Source organism: Lissotriton helveticus, chromosome 5_1 (assembly GCF_964261635.1).
Source record: "Lissotriton helveticus chromosome 5_1, aLisHel1.1, whole genome shotgun sequence".
Taxonomy (NCBI): domain Eukaryota; kingdom Metazoa; phylum Chordata; class Amphibia; order Caudata; family Salamandridae; genus Lissotriton; species Lissotriton helveticus.
Window position 1 is genome coordinate 1,451,508,656 of NC_136065.1, and position 25,674 is coordinate 1,451,534,329.

The 25,674-nt window shown below is 43.9% G+C and overlaps 1 pseudogene across 1 annotated transcript in view; it reads right to left on the reverse strand.

Moving 5' to 3' along the window:
• LOC144755475 (cytochrome P450 2A9-like) overlaps positions 1–25,674 on the reverse strand; it is a 572,487-nt pseudogene that overhangs the window by 373,474 nt on the left and 173,339 nt on the right. Inside the window, exon 3 of the transcript XR_013594897.1 lies at positions 25,155–25,304. The product of XR_013594897.1 is annotated as a cytochrome P450 2A9-like (transcript). The remainder of the gene's footprint in view (positions 1–25,154; positions 25,305–25,674) is intronic.

A 25,674-nucleotide genomic window follows, 5' to 3' on the forward strand; every position in this document is an offset into this window, starting at 1 on the left:
CCCTTCTTATTTATTCTATATACTAACGGGCTGGAAGCGGCCATGCTCGAAGGGAGCCAGGATCTTCCATCCATTAATCATCGCCTTATTCCCGCGTTACTATACGCTGATGATTCCGTAATTTTAGCCAGAACATTAAATCAGCTACAAAGACAGCTAAATAAATACTGTCAATTTATGCTCACTTTAGGCCTAAAAGTGAATAAAAATAAAACCTATGTTATGCATTTCGGTCCCAGGGCGAAGAAACCTAAACCAGTTTTTATTGATAAAGTTAGGTTGGAACGCAGCAGGTAATATCCCTACCTAGGAATTTTAGTGGACGATAGATTATGTTGGAAACAAGCCCTGGTTAGTAAAAAGCTACTTTTTCGGAGAGCGACCTCAGCTCTAGTTTCCTTTTCGAGGAAACTGGGTAAGCCTGCTCCAGTGGAGTTTCTAAAAATCTATCAAGCAAAGTGTCATAGCGTAGCAACCTACGGTGCAGGGGTTTGGGGTTACGCTCCCATCGATACCCTTCAAACGGTTGAGAATGGGTTTCTTAAATACTTACTGGCAGTACCTCAAAGTGCTCCAACATACGGTTGCCACATCGAGCTGGGCATTGATTATTTGATGGATAATATTAGATGCCATCCGATCTTGCTGTGGCACCGTATCTGGACCAAAACACAATGCCATCTAACCCGCTCACTGATAACTGATTGTTTGGCTCTGGCAAACTGGAGTAAAATCCCATGGCTTCTGTACGTGTCCAACTTCCTTAAGGACTTGGACTGTACTGCTTACTTTTTAGAACCTTCCATGATGACAGACATCACCAGGAAAGACTTGAAAAAACTATGCTTAACTCATCTTAGGGAACTGCGTCTTTCTCAAGAAATAAGTAAACCCTCAAACATACAGATCCTATCAGTCCAGACCGCTTTGGGTATTCAACCATACCTAACATTCCATCTAACTATTTACGAAAAATATGTACTGACTAGGTTTCGATTTAATTCTTTCTTTCGCCTAGTTACAGTTCGGTAGCGCAGGAAATGTTGAGAATCTGAGGACGATATGACCGACGATGGGCAGGAGACTATTATTTTTTTTAATTTCCTATAATATTCTCTATTACTTTAATTGCTTTGGGATTTTTCTTCTGCTCTGTTTTCACTTTGTTACTGCTTGTGTGCGTATAAATGCTTTACACAGTGCCTCGAAGTTGAGCCTAACTATTTTTATGACCAGTTTCCAGAGGGTTAAGCACAGATTAATGTACTGACTTTCGTGGTTCACCCTGACAAAGATTGTGGCTGTTGCTTGAGTAGCGTGTTCACCCCCTTCAACCAATAACCCAATCTCTTACAACACTGTTGTGCTTATACTTTCACATGTCTAGATCACCTTATTCCTCTTTGATAATTCCTCCATTTCTTTGTTTGGCTAATTGCCTTGCTTCCCTTTTAGCCTGCTTCCCATCCTTATCTGTAGATGGAGTATCTGCTCCCTTCCACTTCAATATCTTGGTGAGTCCAGCTCTGATCTCGCCTCCAATTATTCGGTTCCTACTTGAATTACTATTTGTTTACTGACTTTCATTTTACTTTTTCCTTTACATTTCTATTAGCCCTCTACCTACTCAATGTGAGCACGGCATGGTAAATTCTGACCTCATGTTTACATTCAGTCCTTTGCCCAGTATTTCATTAACCTTTACTTCTCTTCTTTTTTTCACTTCTTTTTTCGTGTTTAGTCCTGATAATGATCACATATTGCAACTAGATCAAAACACCAATTAATTTTTGTTCCATGAACCCTAATTCCCATTTACATATATGAATGAATAAACAGCTCTCAGAGTTTATTGAACAACACAAACTCTTAGACGATACTCAGTTCGGGTTCCGGAAGGGACACGGAACTGAGACAGCATTGGTAAAGGCCTCGGATGAAATTCGAGAGATCATGGATTCGGGAGGAGCGGCAGTGCTCATCTTGTTGGACCTGTCGGCTGCTTTTGACACGGTCGACCATGTCATCTTGGTCGACCTTGTCGCAGCCCTTGGAATTAACCATCTGGCTAAAGATCTCATAGCCTCTTTCCTAGTTAATCGTAAACAGGCAGTCAAATTGGGCAATTACTACTCACCCACCTCTGAACTGCTCTGTGGGGTCCCTCAAGGATCCTCGTTAAGTCCCACGCTCTTTAATATCTACGTTGCGGACTTGGCGAGGGTCATTAAATCTCATGGGATATGATTAACCACCTATGCGGATGACACCCAGCTTGTGTTGGCGGTACACAAAAATGGTCCAGTGATACCAGCGAAGTTTCAGGAGGGGTTACTGGATGTACAATCATGGATGCACAGTAACTGCCTGAAACTTAATGCAGAGAAAACCGAAGTCATGACCTTCGGAAAAATCTCTCCAGAATGGTCTTCAACTTGGTGGCCCTATCAGATGGGCACCCCCCCCGGTTCCAGCTGCTAAGGTCAGGAATTTGGGAGTGATTTTTGATAACAGGTTATCTTTTGGTTATCACGTCAATAAGGTGGTCTCAGCTGCATTCTTTGTGCTGAAGAAAATAAAAAAACTCATGCCATACCTACCTGCTTCGGCAGGAAAAACACTGATCACCACCTTAGTGTTTTCAAAACTGGACTATGGAAACGCTCTTTTCCTTGGTACACACAAATACATCCTGAATAAACTCCAGTCTGTGCAAAATATGGCAGCACGGATCCTGCTTAATATTCCCTGGCGACACTCCACTTCAGTAGCCATTCGCCATCTACACTGGCTAAGGGTGGAGAGCAGAATCAAATTTAAGGCTCTCTGCATCGCCTATAAGGCCATCCATCAGACCGGGCCGAAGTTCTTAAAGGAAGCCTTTCAGGTGTACATACCTGGAAAGAATCTAAGATCAGCAGCAAGTTGTCTACTGCACGTTCCCCGTACAAGAACGGCTACATGGGGAGACAGACTCTTCCTGGTAGCAACCCCCATACTATGGAACTCACTCCCCTTGCATATTAAAACTGCACCAACACTTATTGCCTTTCGTAGGGCCTTGAAGACTTGGCTGTTTAACCAATAAGTTCGTGCCCTGAATCCTGTGTATCCCAGAGTATCTCACTGCGCCTAGACACCCTAGGGTATTAGCTGCGCATTAAAAATCCCATAAATAAAATAAATAAATAAATATATTGTACAGGGTTGTAATTCATGCAACGTTTTGTGATACATTTCAATGCAGATTATTAATATGGGTGTGTCGCTTTTGAACACCAAGCATTTTTACCTCTCTGGTACTATTTTTATTGATTTTAACCAATTATTTGTTTATATACTTTTTTTTATTATTTAGCAAATCTTTATAAAAAAACAGTATGAAAGTAAAGCAAAGTTCAAATAGGAGTTCCTGGCACCACTGTCCCAGCCAGTTTACAGATCGTAATGCTCAAGCAGATCATTGGAAAACAAAGAAAGGTAACACTTAACAGGTGCCACAGTAACCAGCTACTGCAGGTAAAATAGAACACGTTCCTATACTAAAACCTCTCTCTTTCAGGGGCGTTCTTATTAATAACGTAGCAGGTGAAGTGGCCCCAGATTAAACCCAAAGAACATTTGAGAATTCCACATCATCTACTCCAGTAGTTTTCCACCTCCTCTCAGTAGAAACTGGTAACTTCACTCGATTTTCCCATCCTACAGTTTGATCATCACAATGACCTTGAATTTCTCCCTGCTCCAGCTACGACATGTATCGGAGTCTTCTCATCATTTGCTAGTGCCTCTCATTCTTGCAAAAAGTTTGCCTCCCATAACTCACTATCTCTAATGCATAATAAGCCTTTCATTAACTAAGAAATCAACTGAACACACCAGCAAAAGAAAGAAAATTGCATCACAAGCAAAACTTTCACATTGAAGGTTATACTTTGAAGACCAAATGCTTAAGGCCTTTGGTTAAGCTAACTTAGTAAAATAGTCAGTGTACCCATTAAATACATGATTATATATGCACCTACGGTTACAGAATAAAAGCAAATCATTAATAGGTGAATACATGTGTACATAAGAAGTGCAATGTCAGTAAAAATCAGTATAACTCAGAGTGCACAAGTTTAAATGTGAACAGAAACTACAATTTCTAACATAATAATGAAGGTATAAGAGCACACACTTATATGAATGGCTACTTTCTACAGTGAAAACACTCCAGCAGTTTGTTTGACGCTTCACTTACATTAATAGGCTTAAGGCACACAGTAGATATACTGTGCTAATGCTTGTTTATATTGTATTTCTGAGACATGTAATGGTGGAGCTAAATGTACGCTGCTACAATAGCTAAACATTGGCAAGCAAGAACGATTGGGTTTGCCAATGCTTGTCTATTAGACAAGAAAATTGCAGGAATCCTTATTATATTCTCCAGCTGTTTAGTTCAAGCATCAGCGATGACCTGTTGTATCTCTCTGGGTGGCTTTGGCAAACCCACCAATTGCTATTGGCTGTTAGCTGCAGCATTCAGAAATGTTGGTTTCTTATTTGTGTATTTCTGTTGATGTTCTTCCTTTGTGTATTTAGCTCTTTTTCCGCCAATTTCACTCAGAAAGCATTTTTGTTGACCATCACACAATACAGCATGTGATGCCCTCTCTTTTCTCTTCCCATCTTGTTTTTTTGTTGCAGTTTTATTTTTCACGAATTCTACTGGAAGATATTGGAGTGTTTTTCATGAGCACCCGTGGTGTTACACAATGACACATTTATTTTTTGGTAGGAACGGAGTGGTTAAGTGATTTGCCAAGAATCACCAATGTCGAGCGGACGCGAAGGCTTATTTCACCAGTTTCCGCCCTGCATTGATGTTGTTCACTTCTGCCCCGCATTGACGTCACAAGACAGTGAGAGTCTCCTCCATGGCTGCCATTGGTGAATTCTTTAAATGCCCTTTATCTCATTGGCTGCACTTAGTGCCGGCTTTTTGCAAGTAATTCGACTGGAAGGTATTGGAGTGCTTTACATGAGCACCGGTGATGTTCCACAGTGACACATTTATTTTTTGGTAGGCACGGAGAGATCTAGGGCCAGATGTAGGTGGCTAAATACCGGTCAGTAACACCGAAATACGGAGAATTTCAGTGTTACCGACCGGTATTTAGACATGTGCAATGTAGGTGACTTTAAACCTACATGCAAAATAAGGAATCACTAAATAGCGATTCCTTATTTTGCTCTTGTATTTAAGGAATCGGAAATACCGATTCCTTAAATGCAATGTAGGTAGCACTAAAAACAGTGCACCTCAGCCTTAAGGAATCGCTATTGCCTTACAAAAAGCACTTTTTTTTCTTCTTTTTTTTGTGCCATGTGGCAGACATCCATGCCCTTAGGGCAAGTGCTTCTTGCTAGGAGATGTTGCTGCTGTTCAAGTAGAGCCCGAGACAGCAAATATTAGGGTCCGGATCAGCAGCAACGATGGAGATCCTGAGCCGCAACAGCAGCTTCTGCCAACCAGTGCAGCCCCTGCGCCTCCCAATCAGCACCTGCCGGATTCAGCTCCGCAGCGAACACAGAGCAGTCACCAGGTGAGACTGTCCACAGGTTATCCTCGGAGCAGGTATTGAGAGGTGTTAGGCTCACCTGTGTGCAGCGAATCTGGCTCACACTGTATTGCTCCATCTGTGCCTCACTGGGTGGGTGCCTTCTTTTCCCTCTCGGGTTATGAGGAGTGCGTCTCTCCCTCTGGGGGGTGGGGGCAGCGTCTGCATCCTGTGCTACCTCCTCTCCAGCCCTGCCAAATCCCGCTAATCTTGCGTTAGCAGTATAATGCATTCAGTACCTTTTTACAGGTGAGACCCCAGGCCTCAGCTTGCTAAATGTGAGAGCGGCAGCCAAAAAACAGGCCGGGTACAGAGAGCTCATTACACCCCCACTGTATCAAAAATTCCCAGCACTGTGGTAAACAAATAAGCAAAGTGCATATTATTGTTTAAAAAAACATCATTTTGTTCGTTCTGTGGGTTTTTTTCAGTTTGAAAATGTTTACGTTTTGTACATTACCCAATAAAAAAATATTTGTTTGCACAAAGCATTACGTGTAAAACCATGTTTACCCCAAACTGTAAGAGTTTCCTGATTTCATTCCTTACTAGGAATCCACCCCCCCCCCCCTCCACCCCCATCAGGATTGGGAGACGAGAGGCCCCGTGAACCTTGGAGCCCCACCATTTTTGGTGCTTTGCAGCAGTAAGATCTTAGTTTCTCGTTGCTCAAATGAGTGTAACTTCTGATATCTATGTTTCCCTCGTCTTCATTGCTTGATTTTGCTAACGAGAAAGTGTCACTCATAGTCTTTGAATATCACTCATAATTACACTAAAATTATTAAAATCTCACAAGCAATTTTAAACCTTGGCAGCTATGCCTCTCTCCATATCCCTATCCCAGGCCTTTGCATCTGCACCTGCCAGCTGCCCCCCATGCTCACTCCCACACTCACCTGGCCATACATCTCAAGTTATCCCATCTCAAAGGCCAGGAGCCTCCAACCATTTGCCTTCTGGGGCTCGTAGTTCTGGATTTACACTAGAAGCCGGGTGGCCTAATCACACTTTACCTTGACCCCCTGAGATCATGAACGATGCAACTCACCTGTCCAGGCAGCTGATGAGGATTAAACGCTGTTGAGTGAGATGCAACCTGTTAAGGAAGATGTCTCTTACATGTGTCCAGATTGACGAAATCCCCTCAGTGCATTTCCATACTGTTAAATCCTACACTTTCATTATCCTGGACCCTAACATGCGTCAGGCATCACCACAGCGCAATAGAAATAGCATCAATGCTAGCAAACTACTTGCACACTTTACATATCGCTGCTGAAGCAACACTCATATTGGCTAAAATCTCCCTTGTGCAACTCCTCCTCCACCAGAAGGTCTCAACTTCATGGTCAGTTTCAAAGCAGGGCAAATGTGTTTCTGAAGGCTCAGTTAATGCCTACCTTAGGGTATCCACTTGGGGTACAATTGAATACAAGCCTCTGAATGAGAGTCTTTTACAGAATGAATGCCCTGAAAATCTGGGATAGACCCTGCCCTCTTAGAGCGATGCTGGACACCCCTGGAGGGGTAAAGCACAATTTCCATAGCAAAGCCTCCCTGATTGATGTGGAACCCTCCCTACACAACTGTATTTCGTCTAAGTATCTTTTTTTTAATTTCTTGTGTTTTTCGAAGGATCATAATTACTGTGATATTCCCTATCATGGATTAGAGAGTGTGTGGATAAGATAAAGGGGCTGTGGTGGTGGATGCAGACTGGTGGGTGATGCAAGGTAAGCAATTTCATTGCCTCACACGCATGATTGCAGTTTTACATATTGTAAGCGGTGATTGGGGACAGGGGTTATCGCGTTCTCAGTGTCTGAATGCTCTTACACCAGTGTGTGAGTTCCTGCAGCACGTTTAAGCTCAGATGTGCAATAGGTCCTGCATTTACGCGAGTTCAAGCTATTGGTATTGTAAATTACTATGCCTTTTATGTATCTGTTTTAAAAACAACACATAAATAAAAGTTATTATCATTTACATGCCAATAGATCTAACTCTCGTAAATGCGAGACCTATTGCATTGCAAATGCTTGTTATTTAGTAGGAGGCTTGTTGTGATAGGTATGCACAGGGAACAGAACAAAAATGTTCAATTGTCCAAGTGTACCTTTTACTGTAGTGGAACTACAGAATGCCCAGATCTGCAGACCAAACTCTCCCATTAGACATTACAAAACAGGGTTTTAGCCCACATGTCTTTTCCCTGCTGGCATTATGAGTTGACCTTTACATTGCATTGTAATAGAAGGCAGAGCTTTACATTGCATGTCTTTACTACGTTATGCAGCGGTATGCTGTCTGTTCTTCCACATATGCTGGGCAATGTGGGGTATGTTGTCTTGGGATTTTGGTATGCATCGAATTCATGCTACCCTTTCTTGTTTTCCTTTTTGTTTTTCCTTTGGAATTTGAAATTGCATTTGGCATCGCTATAACGTTGCATGCACTTGGAACTTTACTTTTTTCTGATAGATTTGGAAACTATCCAGTCCAGAAATGTGTTACTGGCTAAAATCCAAATTTACTGTTCTTTCGCTTTTTGTAGCCCAATGCAAATTGGCAGAAAGCTTCTTCCTGTAATTGGAGGATCTCCTTCTTGTTTCAAAAGAATTTAAGGAGATTGGAATTGAGCCTTCCTTGGTGTGCCACAAATTGGCTTATGGGTTACCCCCTCATGGTTTCGGTGAGGAGACTCCTTTTTTGCTTCCTGAAGGCTTATGGTCCAGTTCCACATCTCAGTCAGTGGTCACTCGTCCACATCATTTGGCTAGACCCTTGAAAGATTTTTTTCTGAAGTCAGCTTTTTTCCCTTCCAAGAAATTACTTTAAGGGGTAACAAATGAATCTGGAGCTGGAACCACTGAAAATAAAGGCCGCGACTGAAGACTAAGACCATCAAGTCATCGCCAATTGGACCTACCCTTGACCTGGTTGCAATGCCAAAAGACAGTCGCCATGGATCAAGTACAAGGTGTAGAGGCTGCTGTTAATAATTTGACTCTTCAAGTACAAGCTATGGCTAATTAAAAGCCAGATTTATGATAGTCTTTGGCAGTTCTTCAGCAAGGTTCATTGGACCCATTACTATCTGGATTGACACAACAAAAGTTTGATGGCATCCCGCAAAAGTTAAGGAGTTCCTGGATGTCTGCCAGATTCACTTTATCTGTAAACATCATATTTACACTACAGATACAGTAGGCGTTATTATCAGTAATACTGCAGGTAATAATCGTGTATGGGTAACGCAACTTGTTTCTGAAACCAGTCCCCTCCTGGACAACTTGGCAGAATTTATTCTGGAATTCAAAAAGATGTTTGACATCCAAGGTGACAAATATTCAGCTCAAGAACAGATTCTTGAAATCCAACAAGGTGCCCTAGATATCAGGCTTACATTGAGAAATTTAAGGCCTTGGCCCATGAATTTGTTTGGCCAGATTTTGCTGTTTTTTACCTTGCTTCCTTCACGGGTTAAAAGAGGAACGAAAGGGTGAATTAGCTAGAATCATTCATCCTTTTTCTTTCCACGAGCACACAATGAATCCATTTGTTTTGGTTTAATCTCAAGTCCATATTATCCACTTATATTGGTAATTACCTGGTCAACCTGTACATAAACCGCACTACCCAAACTATGTTTTAGAGCTGAATTGTGTGTGCCTAAATATACCCAAGCCATGATATTAGAGGAGAGTACTAAATATGACAAGAAATGGGATCAATATCCCAAACCTATCCAACAGCTTTTCTCCATTCCTAAGGTCAACTTAACGTTTTCTGTTGTCTTTTCATCACACAAAGAAAGGGAACTTCCTCCACATAGATTATGTGACTGTTCTATTGAAATAATCCCTGATGCAGTTGTACCTCTTGGGCATATTCTTTCCTTCTCACTTTTGGAGAAGATGGCATTAAGGGATTATCTGGACATTAATAGAATAGGTCGATTGTACCATCAAAGTCTCATGTTGGGGCCTCTCTATTTTTTCTTCCAAAAGATATTCTACTAACCTCTGCCCCTGTATCTACTATCAGGGCTCCATCAGATTATGATCAAGGGTTGATATCCATTGCCTCTTTGATCTTCCCAAAGATACAAGAGGTCTGCCACTTGTTACATATAAAATCTGACGACAAGTCGAAAACCACTTTCCGAACTCCCTTAAGCCACTTTGAGTATGGAGTGATGTCTTTCAGTCTTACTAATGCTCCATTCTTTGTCCAAAGATTCATGGATGCCATCTTTTCTGATCTTCTTACAATCAGTGGTTGCCTATCTAGACGATATATGATTTTCTCCTAAGTTCACCATCAAAATGTAAGCGATGTTAAAGACATTTTACTTCAACAAAAACCTTTAGCCAGGCCAGTAAAATGTGTTTTCATCCAGTCAGTCCTCAATTAAATATCTTGGATATGTCATCTCAGCAGATAGCTTAGTCATGGATAAATGAAAAGCTAAGACGATTTTGGAATGACCAATACCAGCCGAACCGGTTAACAATGCTTCCGTTGTTCAAGCCTTGCAAATTATTATTATAAATTCATTTAATAAAATGACAGTCTTGTCATTTTCATCACAGATATTCTAAGGATGAACAAAATAATTACTTTAATCCTCAACTAATAATCTTTCAGAAATTTAAAGGAAGTGGAAGATTTTATTTTGGCTATATATTGCAACACCTTGATGCTCTAAAACTTTGATAGTTGTCACGGACGCCTCCGACAGGGTCATGGGTGCTGTAATTTTTCAAGACGGTTCAGATGGAGGGGAACACCCAGATACATACTTTTCAAATGATTCCCTGCCAGGGGCGTAACACAGGCCCCGCAGGCCCCGCAGCCCCCGCGGTGTGGGGGGGCCTCGACGCTCCAGGGGCCCGGGCCCCCCTCACTCTCTGTAAGACGTCTTGAAGGCTATAAAGTAAACTACAGTGCGCGGAGTCCGTGGCACGGACGGTGAGCCTCAATGTATTGTAACAACCAGTAATTATAGGGACGACGGGCACGGGCGTATTAACACAGGCCCCTGCAGGGGGGCCCCTACGCTCCAGCCAGGGGCCCCCTCACTCTTAGCAGAGGAAGGAAGCCACGCTGCCTACACAGTAAGCAAGGCAAGGCAGGCCTGTAAACAGTGCGCTCCTCACACCACGGACAGTGACGTGCCTGGGCCTCTATTTTAAACATGAATTATGGTGCCGTGCGTGCGCACGCCCTGCCAGCCTGCCTGAGCCTTTTTGAATTATTTCAATAGTTTGTGCACACTGCGCAGTACGGCTCTTACTTTTTAATTAAGGTCCGTGGGCGTGGCGGCGCACAGTTGTTGTCTATGCGTCTGCGCGCCGCAGTGCCGCAGTCTTAAGGGTGGGGGCGGGCCTTGTGACTAATGCCAATTTTGTCATGTGCATTGTAAAAGAGCGTGTGACTTAGTACTGCCACTGCGGTGACTTAGGAGAAGCCAGAAGGGTGCGGCCGCCGTGGTACTAAAAACAGTACTAGCCCTTCTTCTGTGGCCCGCCCCGGCGCTCGCCTTCAAATGAAAGCTGCAGGCTAGCCAGCCAGGCCTAAGGTGAGCGACGAGCGTGAAAGACTCGAGTATGTCGTGTGATCAAAACGATGGTACACCTGTTTTAGAGAGAGGCGCAGATTGCAAAAGGGAGATGGCGGGAACGGACCGTTAAGGAAATATTCATTTTAGCACTGGCAGGGGCCGGGCTGGATGTCTGAGATGATGGGGGGTGGGGGTTGGGGGGGCATATGGGACTTGAGCACCACCTGCCTGCTTCTAGCTCACCAGTTCCACGCATGTGCCTCTTGATAGCTGAGCACTCTGTAACTGAGGGCATGTGCCATCCTTTGCCAGCTGGGCACTATTTTTCTATACCTGTTGGCAACACTGTGCTAGAACAACAGAATGGTAGGTGTGGCACCTTCAGCCAGTCCTCGTTTTTTCATAAATGAGGCCCTTGTTGTTTAGGCCTCATTCCTTTGCGTATGTGGTGCTGCCTATTGTTGCCTGTGAGTTCATCCGGTATTAAATTTAGTGTGCTCCTTGGGGTGATTTACCTTAATTTCTGCTTACCTCGGTCCTGAACTGTAAAAGTGTTATACAAGTGCTGTGTTCTGTCCTTCGAGACCAGCCGAGAGGCGCGAATGTGAGCGATACAAATTACCAGTGGCTAATCTCTATTCAAACAGTCAACCCATCTATCACATGTGTGTTTTTCTCAGACACCCATAAGTCCCATCGCTTGCAGTGTCACAGGGCTCGAGCTTCACCTCGCTGATGTGGCCACACAATGCCTTCTGAGGTGTGGGGCTCCATGTGTTCCTTCCTGCTCGTGTGGCCTAACAGTTCAGGGTGCACTGCAGCCTTCCTTTTAGAGTAGGACAGGGCTGATTTTCATGGGCTGGTCCCTGTCTGCAGTGGCACAGTGGGGAAAACCATCATGCACTGGAGTGTGGTCTAAAGTATTTAACAGTGACTGAGATTAATTCAAGCATGCCATTCCTCACATTTTAACTTTTCTCAGTGGGCTGCCCTGCCTATGACATGTATGCTCAGTCAAGGTTGGGCATGCACCTAGCTCACCATCCCACAGGACCCAATCGGTACCTCACTAACAATTCCAAAACAGGCCAAAGCTGATCTGAGTTTGCTTGTGATCCATTGGAGCACGGATGTGGTCTGGTCTGCCAGTTTAGGTTGGACTGTTCCTGTTGGATCTAGGCTAATTTGCATATGATTGGACTCTGTATTTAGTGGCACAGTGAGCATAAAATCATAAACTGAAATATCACTCAGAGTAATTAGCAGTGACTAAGATTAAGTCACAGTTATCACTTTTCTCTTTTTTTGTTTGTACCAACTTCAGAAATGTCTGGATTTTTATCTCAGGACTTGTAAGACCATAGCACAATGCAACCACACAGCCATAGCAATGGCAAGTGCCCTTTACACAAATTCTATGCACCACACCATACCTTAATTTTCACCATGCCATGCCATGTTGTCAAGCTAGACGTGGGCATTAGGCAGCAATGCAACTTGTCTAGGTCTGCATCTACCCTTCTCAATGCCAGTTTGCTAATCTCCTCTGATTGGGCCACGTTAGTACTTGTTGTTTAGTCGCATTTCCTGTGCAGCCTGCTTTTGCTTGTTGATAATTATTCCTGTGTTTCCTCTCCAAGATCTCAAGCGATTGAGCTGTCATTTCTCTGATCTCCACCAGTATCTCCATAAAAATGGAGGAGGAAGCAAATGTATGACCTGTATTTTTGATGGCAAGAACACTATAGCTCAACAGTAACAGCATAACAACTGTTTAAGACACAAATAAGTGCCTCCTCTTTAATACAGCCCATAAGGCACACATGAAACATGCTTCATGGTCCTATTTTATACACCCTCTCTCCAGTGCTTAGGTAAATACTATCATAATATTGAATCCACTGCTCAAATGTTTTCAATAGGGGAAGCTAGTCAGAATCCTCTAATTAGTAAACCGGTGTACATTACATTTTGCAGCATGAGCCCAAATGTAGTTTAACTTAGCAGCATAAAATGTTGCAAACCCATTGAACAAAACCCCAAGCGCAAATGAGTTATAGCTAATATTGCTTCTATTGATGCAGCATTCTTCAGCGCTTCCCCTCATGTTACCTGTTTATGTGCAGCGAGAGAGAGTGGAGAGAGAGAGAGTGGAGAGAGAGAGACAGTGGAGAGAGACAGTGGAGAGAGAGACAGTGGAGAGAGACAGTGGAGAGAGAGAGTGGAGAGAGAGAGTGGCGAGAGTGGAGAGAGTGGAGAGACTGGAGAGAGAGAGTGGCGAGAGTGGAGAGAGTGGAGAGACTGGAGAGAGAGAGAGTGGAGAGAGAGTAGAGAGAGAGTGGAGAGAGAGAGAGTGGGGAGAGAGAGAGAGAGTGGAGAGAGAGAGTGAGGGAGAGAGAGAGAGTGGAAAGAGAGAGTGGAGAGAGAGTAGAGAGAGAGAGAGAAGAGAGAGTGGAGAGAGAGAGAGTGGAGAGAGAGTAGGGAGAGAGAGTGGAGAGACAGTGAAGGGAGACAGTGGAGGGAGAGAGTGGAGAGAGAGTAGAGAGAGAGAGAGAGTGGAGAGAGAGTGAAGAGAGAGAAGGTGGTGAGAGAGACAGTGAAGATAGATTGGACAGAGTTGAGAGAGAGAATGGAGAGAGAGAGATAGAGTGGAGAGAGAGTAGAGACTGACTGACTCAGAGACTGAATGACAGGGAGAGAGAGACTGGCTCACTGAGAGAGAGAGAGAGAGAGAGAGAGGGAGAGAGAGAGTGGAGAGAGAGAGAGTGGAGAGAGAGAGAGAGAGAGTGGAGAGAGAGAGAGTATAGAGCGAGAGAGAGTGAAGAGAGAGAGAGAGGGAGAGCGGAGAGAGAGAGTGGGGAGAGAGTGGAGAGAGAGAGAAAGAAGAGAGAGTGGAGAGAGAGAGAGTGGAGAGAGAGAGAGAGAGAGAGAGTGGAGAGAGAGAGAGTGGAGAGAGAGAGAGTGGAGAGAGAGTGGAGGGAGACAGTAGAGGGAGACAGTGGAGGGAGACAGTGGGGAGAGAGAGAGACAGTGGAGATAGATTGGACAGAGTTGAGAGAGAGAATAGAGAGATAGAGTGGAGAGAGAGTAGAGACTGACTGACTCAGAGACTGAATACTGACTGACCGAGAGACTGACTGGCTGCGAAACTGAATGAGAGAGAGAGAGACTGACTGACTGAGAGAGGACTGACAGACTGACAGAAAAAGAGAGATATAGAGACTGACAGACTGACTGACTGACTGAGAGAGACTAACTGACTGAGACTGAATGACATAGAGAGAGACACTGACTGACTGAGAGAGAGAGACTGACTCACTGAGAGAGAGAGAGAGAGAGAGAGAGAGAGAGAGAGAGACTGTGATGGAATTGGGGTCACAGTGTGTATGAAGCTATGCAATGCCTCTTAAGATTGCTATTGTCTACTAATAAAAATTTATTATCAAAATTTGCTCTTTGTAGTTACATCTGCTTTTGAAATACTGCATTGTCGCATTGTCTAGTTCAAGTTCAAAAGACCTTTATTCGAATTTCATAAAATTCATAAAAGTACCACAATAAAAACAATACAAATACAAAACAAATACAAGTTTACAAAAATTCATGAATTATTAAAATCTAATACATTTCTCATAAGACTGTTTTCAGGGGGTTTCCATTGTTTTACGTACATATGTTATATGTCTCAAAAAAGTGCTAGTGCAGTAAAATTAATTCGTCTGTGTCCAGGGAAAGTAGCATTGAATAGGACTCCCCTAACGAGAGGGGTCTATGTTTCCTAAAATACGGGGTTAAAAACCAGTTAATATATTTTAAGTAAAATTTACAGAAAAATAGAAAGTGCAAATCATTCTGTTTACTAATACCATAACACCGGCATGGATTATGATCAGTTGTATGATGGTAGCCCAAGGGAAAGCCCAGCAAAAATTTTATTGAGCCCGCCCTCAGCCGAAACAACAGTGATCTCTCCCAGTTAGTCATGGGTAGGGTGAGGTATTGTGCGAGATTTCTCCCACATGGATCGTTCCTCAAGTAGGTCACAACAGTTGATTTGAGAATTTCCCTTTCCATTCGTTCTGAATTATAAAGTGCATACAGTGCGTGTTTGACCTCAGTTTTGTCTTTAGGTTCAATCTTACTTGGATCGGAGAAAAGATCTTCCCTGTTCACGTTGCTCAGTGTTTTTAGGACTCCCGCGAGCCAGGAGATCAACATGCCGTGGTCGCATTTAAGACAGTCTTTTATGATGGTTTGCGTTAAGACGGCTGAGTTGTTCCTCCAGATCCTGATCCAGAAGAGAGCTGGTCTAGATCTAATAAAGTCGCATGCAAAGGGGAGGTTAAGTTCCTCATGGCAGATTAATTCAGAGGATGAGATTGGGGCACCCAGTATTTTCCTACAAAATTGGCCTTCTTCTCGCTGGATGCTGGGGCTTTTTCTCAAACCCCAAACCTCAGCCCCGTATGTGACGACTGGTAGGCACTGTAGCTTAAAAAAAATTAAAATGGCTCTAGTGGCACCTATTTTCTTCGGTCGGGGCAAACTCAAAATAGAATTGTTGGCTTTCGAGAACTTGCCCATGGCGTGGGCTGTATGCCCACTCCATGAGCCGTTCGCAGCGAAAGCCAAACCAAGATACGGGAATATAGTTACAGGTTTGAGTTTATCTGTCCCTATGTGTATAGTATTGAGTTTACGTTTCCCAGGACCACATGGCATAATAAAAGATTTTTTTAAATTGACGCGCAGGTCTAAGCCCTCCATGTATTGAACAAACCCTTTGACAATTAGGCGGAGGGCATTTGGTGTTCGTCCCATCAACACTGCATCGTCAGCATATAATAAAACTGGCAGAGGTCGCCCCTGGATACTTGGTACGTCGCTGGTCACTTGTTTTAGGGCTTTTGCCAGGCCATTAATATAGATAATGAACAGCAGGGGTGCTAAAACGCACCCCTGTCTTACCCCTCTACCGATATTAATGGGTCCAGATACTTCCCCACCCGCCCCAATCCTAACTTGTGCTTTGAGGTCAGTGTGATATGCCAGAAGATTAACAAGAGCCTCGTCCAGTCCATAGTTCAAAAGGATTGCCTACAATTTGGATCTGTTAACCAGATCAAAGGCGGATGAAAGATCCATGAACACAAGGTAAATAGGGGACGATCGTGCAATGCTACACTTGTCGATAATCAGTTTCAGATTCAAGCATTGCTCGACCGTCCCCACCCTGCTTCTGAATCCCATCTGGCACGGGTCCAGTAGACCCGTATCTTCAGTCCACTCTACCACCTGATTGTAAATTATTCGCCCCAAAATTTTTAAGGTGTTATCCAATAGGGAAATCGGGCGATAATTCACTGGGTCTGATCTCTCGCCCTTTTTAAAAATTGGAACTATAGTACTGGTGGCCCAAGTAGTGGGCATGGGTGCTTTAAGGAGGCTGTTAAAAACATTGAGCAGGATTGGTGCCCATAGATCCGGGCTGTACTTAATTATATCTATGGGCAGACCGTCAGGGCCTGGGGCCTTGTTTCCAAGGCTCTCTTTAATGGCTATCTCCACCTCGTAGAGATCAATCTCTAAGCCGTGGAGCTGACCACGAAGAAAGCCAGATGATTCCTCAGGTGGGGCGGCGTATATTTTGGAGAAATGGGCCTCCCAAGAGTTGCTAGTTATATTGCAACTGATTGGGGTTAGTTGTTTGCCCATTTCTCGCATTTTCCTCACGGCTGACCAAAAAGGGCCACTGTTTTTCAGGTTCGCGTTCCCAACCAGCGACTCCCATTTTTCTGTCAGTAGTCCCTCCTTCCTCTCGGCTATTTTAAGTTTGTAGAGTTTCCTGGCTGCCTGTACCTCTAATAGGCACCTTGGTTTGGTGGTTAATTCCCTGCGCAATTCCCTGTTTGCTAATGAGCAGGCAAAGTCAAACCACCTGGGTTCTTTCTGCTCTTTTGGTAATGGAACTGACAGGGTGGTTTTTATTGCTAAACACAGTTTGCCAAAGTCATCAACTATCCTGTGGCAGTTCCCATCTGTAGTTAGGCAAGAATTAAATAGCTTGGGATGTTCCCTATTTACACTTTCTAGTATTGCCCCGCTATCGACTCCCCTCCATTTCAGGCGCAAGCGGTCACCTGTGGGTGTACTGTCTCTTGCCCCATTTAAGTTGGCATAAACCTTGTTTGGACCTAATTTTGATGTTACAGTAAGAGGATTATGGTCGCCAAACAAGGTTTCTACCACTGTAGATTTTATCACGCAATCTAATAAATGGGGAGACATAAAAATGAAGTCAATTGTGGAGGAACAGTCCCACCCTCTGAACGTAGGAGCATGAGATGCACTTGGGGTATAGCTTGTGTGCATAGCGTTGCTGAGAGTGTGCTCAGTTAATATGTTAACTCGTTCAGTGCCCCTTTGTTCAGCTTGATCTGGGTAATTTCAGGTCTCAGTCCTACCATTTTTAGGAATTGTCGCATTAAAATCCCCCCTAATTAGAATCCCTGTTTCCTCCCCGATTTCAGAGCTGTTTTCAAGGTTCCGTAAAGTCTTAGAGAGTGCTTCAAAATTTTTGTTGGGCGCAGAATAAAAGTCATTGTTATAAAAATTAATTAGATAAATCCGGGTCTTTTGCTTGAACTCTAGAATCTGTATATTTGGGTTTCCTCTTGAAAGGTCTGTAATTGTGCCACCGGCCAGTGTCCTGATACCAATAAACAAGCCTCCCACAGCACGTCCTGAGTCAGGCTTAGGTGCTGTTACGCTGAAACAATGGTAGCCCTCAATATGTAGATTCTCCACAGCCCATGTCTCCTGAAACATAATAATGTCTTTACCATCCAATAACTCAGCCCATTCTGGATTCGACAATCTTGACTCTAGCCCTGCCACATTCCAGCTAAGAATGGACGGGAAACATCCTTTACAACGAAACTTTTACAACGCACTACCATTACGACGCAACTTTTACAACGCAAACCATTACAATGCATAGCACTGGGGGGCGCTCTAGGATAGGGAATGTATTTAATATACTATCCAACACCTTCCCTAGTATCCACGGGGACTGGAGTTGGAATAGTAAATTAAATAAATCACTATCCAGCGCCTAAAAGCACTATGCGTTGTAATGGTATGCGATGTAAAAACCGCGTTGTAAAGGCATGCGATGTAAAAGTATGCGTTGTAACGTCATACATCCGAATGGACAAGTCACAGTGGTTACTATGTCTAACTGATTTACTTCTGTCATTCTTAGCTGTGCTCTGCGTGAGGTTAATTGATGTAAAAGATACAACCTCTTGTGTAGTTGCAGTTGTGGTAATATGATGTTGTGCTAATGTTTCCTGAGTCAGAGTAATTGGTATTGAGGGTAAATGTTCCTCATTATCAACGCTTTCATCTTGGCATCCACTATTGCTTCCCCTTGTCCCTAGTCAGTCCTGATCTTCTAGGTTTGAGAGGACATAATTAAACCGATTGTGGGTTGGGATGTTATATAAGGGCCTCAACTCATTCTGACCAAAATATAAGTTTGAGTCAGAACTGAAGTGTGGTCTCCCACTATAATTATGCGAAGGCATGATAGGGAAATGTGGGTGTGGCATAGGATGTCCCATGAATTTAGCCTGGTGGCGCTTTTCTGGAGCGTTCATGAAGTCAAGGTCTTGGTTCAGTTGGAAAGATGGATATAAGTCCCTGATTCCAAGATTTTGCTCCTGATGCCGCGCGGCCGGGTTGGTCATGTGATTAGGCATTGGGGCCAGATGTCTATAAAAATAACCCAGGGGAAGCAAGGTCATATTGAATTCCCATAGTGAGGGTAGTGGCGCATTAGTAAGGGTTTTTTTAGCCCATTGAGGGGACCTAAAGTTTATAACTACGCAGTCTCCCTCAAACTTTTTTCTCAGTGGGCCCACCCACCCAACTCTTTGTGTTTGGATGATCTCCCTTGCTCCATCCATTGGGAAATTACAATTTGTGGATAACCAGTGGAGAGTCTTATTTTTGAGAGTTATATAATTTTCCTCTTGGTCGATTTTTTATTTAGGCACATTGACCAGAATCAGCACTTGTGCCCCACATTCAGGCGGAAGATTAATGCAGGTGGGGATCTTCCTCGTGTAGGTTGCCGTGTTAAGTGCAGATCGAGCTGTAGTGCGATTTAGGGGATCAATCTTGGATTGGTGGGTTGGGACCCTTTTGCTTTTATCAGCATTAGGATCCGTCCTTGCCACACTGGGTACCTTAGTTGTATTTAAATTGGGGGCATTTTTAACTAGGGGTTGGATTTTACTTGTGCTAGGTGCAGGCGTGGTTGGAATTAATTTGTTATGACTATTTTTAGCCTTAGTGCCACCTAGTGTCCCAGCATTAGGTTTGTTTGTTGGGATCTGCCCTATACCCAAATTGGATACATGATCGTCCAGCACTCTCAGCCTCTTATCCAAATTTAAGATTTGTTGATTAATTGGTCCTAAGAGGGTGGACAATAATGTCTCCATCCGCTTCCAAAATACTTCATTCCCCGATGCTGCGCTAGCTTCTATGGGTGGAGTTTTGATTCCCAGGAGTTCGTCTTCTCCCTTGTCCCTTATCTGTTCTGCGGGGGCAGAGATCCTCTGATTTCGCTTACGCCCACCCTTATTTCTAAGTGTTTTTAATGGTAACTCAGTGTCTAGATGCTTCAATTTTCTTTTGGCTTTTTGGCCCCAGGTTCGCACAGGAATACTATCGCTTTTTTCACCCTCAGAGTTTGATATGTCAGGATCCACATATGAATCATTACCATCTAAGTGTGGGTGATCGTTAACCAATAGTGCACAGGAATCTTGACTGATATTCGTATCAGGCCTGAGTAAGGTGGGTGTTGATGATAACCTACCTGGGGTGAATTGTGCAAATGGGGCCGTGTCCACGATTATGCAGTTCTCATTAGAGTCAATACCTGGTAGGCCTGCATAAGAAGCAGCAAGTAAGGAGTCCACTGAGTTATCTTGATTTAGAAGATGCGGGGGCAGGCTTGATGGGAGCGAAAAACGCCTTTCAGTATTCTGAATGGCAGTAGCAACAACATCAATTGTCTTTTGGAGCATTTTATCAATGGCGGTCAGTGTTGGCCGCGGAGTAGTAGTAGTTGGCTGGGCCAGTTTGTGCACAGCTTTTGGCCTGGGTACTGTCGGTGTCTTTTTCCCCATGATTCTAAGCTGTTATTTAGTCACTAAAATAACTTTATCACTAACCTGGTGTAAGTCACAGGAATGGTGGGGAGGGCTGCCAAGGGGGATGGCCCAGCCCAGCCTCTGAGGGCCTAAGAGGGCCCACCCTTTGCCCGGGCTTAGCCCGCGTGCGTCCCGCGACGCGGAGGGAGCGTCTGCCCTTTAGTAGGGCCTCCGGGCGCGCTGATGCCAGGAAACCGGAAGTGCCGCAAGGCTCGCTGGGAGCTGTAGTCTCTGCCGCAAGATGGTGTTCAGCAGCGGCGTGGAGACTGACAGCGTTTTCACCCCAGGAGCGAGTGACCAGGTCGACAGGACAGCAGGTAGGTCCACAGTCGCTGACAGCCTTGGAATGCCCCCCGCTCCACCGAGGGAGCGTCTGCCCTTTAGTAGCGCCTCCGGGTGCGCTGATGCCAGGAAACCGGAAGTGCCGCAAGGCTCGCTGGGAGCTGTAGTCTCTGCCGCAAGATGGTGTTCAGCAGCGGCGTGGAGACTGACAGCGTTTGCACCCCAGGAGCGAGTGACCAGGTCGACAGGGCAGCAGGTAGGTCCACAGTCGCTGACAGCCTTGGAATGTCCCCCGCTCCACCGAGGGAGCGTCTGCCCTTTAGTAGCGCCTCCGGGCGCGCTGATGCCAGGAAACCGGAAGTGCCGCAAGGCTCGCCGGGAGCTGTAGTCTCTGCCGCAAGATGGTGTTCAGCAGCGGCGTGGAGACTGACAGCGTTTGCACCCCAGGAGCGAGTGACCAGGTCGACAGGGCAGCAGGTAGGTCCACAGTCGCTGACAGCCTTGGAATGCCCCCCGCTTCACCGAGGGAGCGTCTTTCCTTTAGTAACGCCTCCGGGCGCGCTGATGCCAGGAAACCGGAAGTGCCGCAAGGCTCGCCGGGAGCTGTAGTCTCTGCCGCAAGATGGTGTTCAGCAGCGGCGTGGAGACTGACAGCGTTTGCACCCCAGGAGCGAGTGACCATGTCGACAGGGCAGCAGGTAGGTCCACAGTCGCTGACAGCCTTGGAATGTCGCATTGTCTAATGTTTTAAAACAGAAACGAGAAGGAGCAGTGGATGCACTTTTGTCAAAACTGAACGATGAGTAGGCCCAATGTTGTATATCATGACGGGAGTCTGCATCAGGAAACCCACCTAAAATTGGGCAAACTTCCCCGGCGTATTTTTATTTATTTATTTAAAAGATTTCTAAAGCGCGTAGTCACCCAGAGGGTATCCCAGCGCTGAACCTCTTACTCACAAAGGGGAGAAAGCCGGCGTACTGATGGCAGGGACCCCGTAATGAATGGACCACCACCTATGATAGCCTGCTGGCAGACTAAGCCCAACCTTTGACTCCACCATCCAGTGTTACTTATAACGGCCGGATTGGTGACAGTGGCGTAACAATAACCCCGCATCCCCTGCAGTATGGCGGTTTGCTGGCCCGAGAGCTCTAGACTGGCACGGAGGATGGGAGGGGGGCCCCCTCCATGTAGTTTGCAGGGGGGCCCCCTCAAGTTTCGTTACGCCACTGGGCACATCTGAGCAAATCTTTGGGCCCCAGTACTTATTGTTTCAGAAATTAAATATTGTGTGAGTGGGCTAAACTATATGTTATTTACAATTTAGCAGCGGGTTTCTGCATTGAAAACAGGAAGGTGGCAGACACTAGACATACCATGCAGTGAACCCTCTCTGATGCGGAAGGGTAGGATCTAGCAGAGGGGTATATCAAGAATTAAGGGTATAGAAGCTCTTGTGTGAAGAAAGGAAAATTAAAAGAGAGTACTAGAAATTATTTTATTTTTTTAACATTCAAGGACAAAAACACAAGTCCAGATGCGGAAAAGCAGAAATTAGCCGGGGCACCTAGAAATTACGTATTTGTAATTTACTCATTGAAGTCTTTACCCTTAACTCCTTGTACCCCTCACTGTTTCTCCTCCAGTAAGTAAGGCTGGTGAGTACCTGAACTTTTTTCACATTTAAAGCACATGTAAGTGTCACGGAAGGTGTTATTTTCGCGAACTTTAATAATAAAATAAATCCTTCGGCTGTACTAAAGTAATTCACATTTAAACACTTGGAGGGATTAGTGTTGTAGAAGGTAATTGTGCAAATAGTGATGTGATTCTAATCAGCCGGAATATTTATTGAATTCCTACTTTTGTAGACAATTAGCAATCCTTGTAAAACTCTGCTCTTTACTCTGAATAATGTTGAAAAGGCGATATACTTGCAAAAATTGCTCCTTTTTGTCAGATATTGGGGCGTTGTCCTTTCAGCTTCAATATCCCAGGTGTACCCTGACCTTAACAGAAAAATATGGCCCTGCTGATGTCTGCATTTATTCTACAGGTCACATGTTGGAATGGCAAAGGGACCAAACTTTGCCTTTCTTTCTCCTGCGGTTGTCAGTTGAGGACCTTTTATCAGTAATTATAAAAACTGTTATTTAGAGCCCAATGGAATGGAAACGTGTTGTATCAAACACTAAATAGCTACGCAAATTATTATTATTCTAATTCTTATTAGTAGTAGCAGCAGTAGTGTCTGTAAAATGATGACATGCGTAGGCCGGCTTTAGCTTTGGTTGATCCCGGTGACAACTCTGTTGGTGCCCCCATGGCTTCCTTCCTCCACCGACTCCCTCACTCCCTCAACGTGCTGCTCACCTCACTTACGCCTCTCTCACACATAGTTTTTATTTCTTTTATTTCATGAATTATCACAACGTAGGGTGTCAGAGTGCTTTGCATCACACATAGTACCCTTCCAGTACAAAATGCTATGCTTTGATGAAATTTAACACTTTTACCACTTTGTATGAGTGCTGTACACTTCAGCACATATGGGCTGGAGAAATAAAAATGTTTTCAACATTACGCCTACCTTGTTGAAGTGTCGTGTTTTTTAACATAAATTCCTTTTTACCAATATTAATAGATAGTGATTAAGGTCGAACTCTATGGGTGTTTGCATGGGAATGTCTATGTACCACCCATAGTTTGCTCCCTTGACAAAAGTAGCACTACTCGCTTCTTCGCATTTCCTTAGAGCTACTGTCTAACATAAACTCGTAAAAGTGTGCTGGGTTTGTGTCACGTTTGTGGTGTTAACCCAGTGCAAAATGTTAATAAACTTGCCTCACAAACTCAGGATTTAAAACTTAACACAGTGGTTGGTTGTCTATACTAAAAGGAATGTACTACCCACAATAACCTTTCGAAACAACCTTATAATACCAAATGATTGAGATAAAAAAAACTATAAGATTCTAGAACAATGCCTTGCAGTTCGTTTGCAGCTGTTTGATACCAGATCACAGCTCACTGGGCTGTATTAGAAGTATTGTGACATATGAACTGCAACCAACAAAATATCTCTATAACAAATAAATTGAGCTATGCTTTGTTGCAAGAACATTAACCCTCTATGCTACTTTATGGTAAGTCAAAAATGTGACTAGACAAATCACAGATCTCTCTATCAAGTGCATTAACCACCAGAGTTATCTTGCTGCTGTTATCCTCTGAAAAATGCTGACCACACATACATTTCTGTAGGCTGCTCTTGTTTCGCCACTGCATCTTTACTCACCGCTCCACCCCCACAAGCAGGCACTGCTTATGCGGATGCATTCACAAAAGCTACACATATCATTTAATTGTATCTGACAATAACATTAAGTAGAACTTTCGTCTTCTCTCAGAATTATGAGGAAATCAAACTGAGCGAAGAAAGAAGCAGCTAAATTTGGAGTGGAATCAACCAGTGGAAGTGTTCCTCCACCAAAGAATATGAAGGGGCGTAAAAACCAACAGCGGATACGCTATCAGTTCCTTCTTTCTTCAGAAATTAAAGTTTTTCCTTAACCTCTATCTCTAAATCGGGCTCTGACGATGGTCTTCAGTTAACAGCGTGCTGTCATCGAATAAAACAGCTTTTCATTTTCTTAACGAGTTTGTTACTCATTATGATTTTGATCTACATTTGAGAAGTAATGAGACAGACACCAAATACTGGCAACGGTCCTATCCATTACATCTCACATCTCTTCTCCTCATTTAAATGTCACAATGACATTTTTCCTGACAGCGTATTTGTTCTGGTGTTCGGAAACCCACCAGGAAACATGGCATATAAAGACCCGCTATATTTATGGCTGAAATTCCGATCCAATGTCTTCTTATTTCTGTCTGGCAGCGCGACCTACACCTTACCACTCTAGCATGGATAAAAGGACAGTGTGCTCACCAGACTAGAAGAAGACTTAGTGTGTGTCAGATACATTAGGTATTCGTTTTATGAGGGCAGGCTCCCTTGTAGGCTAGTCTTAGCAAAATGCCACCAAGGCACAGTGTACCAGCCATCACTATTTCTTTTCTCCAAAGTCTTCCACCATTAACTAGCTCTAGATGTGATGGATCTGCTTTGACTGAGCAGACAAGGCGGCGCCTCAGCCATACCCCAGTTTGGGGGTTTGCCTGCCAAGTTCTAGATGAGACCCTTTTTACAGATGCAGATGATGCATTTGTTCCCACTCTTCCCAACATAACTGAGGCCACTACAGACAAGATCTTCCATTTCTACAGACAATTAACATCCAGATCATAATTGGCCAAGTTGAGTGATTTTTTCATAAGTACAAAGATTCTGCTTCAATAATTACTTGCAAGTTAAAATGCACACACATAACATTTGGAGAAAATAACAATTGGTTGGTGACTCCTGAACAGTATTTCCTTCTTAATCATAAAAATGTGAACCTTTAGTATTTCTTAGCGCTTCAATGAGATGTTGAGCTTCTTCCTGTATTAGCTCTTCAATGCTTCTCTTCCTCATTCCATATTTCCGTAGGGTCAATATAGTAAACCGGCGTAGTTCTTTCCATCGTGTTCCACTGGAGGTGAAAACATCTGGAGAAAGATAGGAAGGAATAAGAACAGTTTTTGATTGACAGGTTACTAGAGTCCAAGGTCCCTATGGATCATGGCTGCTGCCTTTGCGAAGTCAGAGGGCCATTTTGATAGCCTAATAAAACCAGTTATTTCTTTCACATGAACAAAAACATATGGCTAATAAGTTAATATCACCATTTTAAAAACACTAAAAGATGTGCTTTCTGTCTTTGTTAGGTCCCATGCAGTTGTAAAAATAGACACAAAAAGTACTTTTCTAAGATACTTTCCATAAATATTTGCTCCAACGCTGTCTCTAGACATGCAGTTATGAAACAAAATGTGAATAGATTTCTCAAAAAATCCATACACCAATTTAATAGAGAGT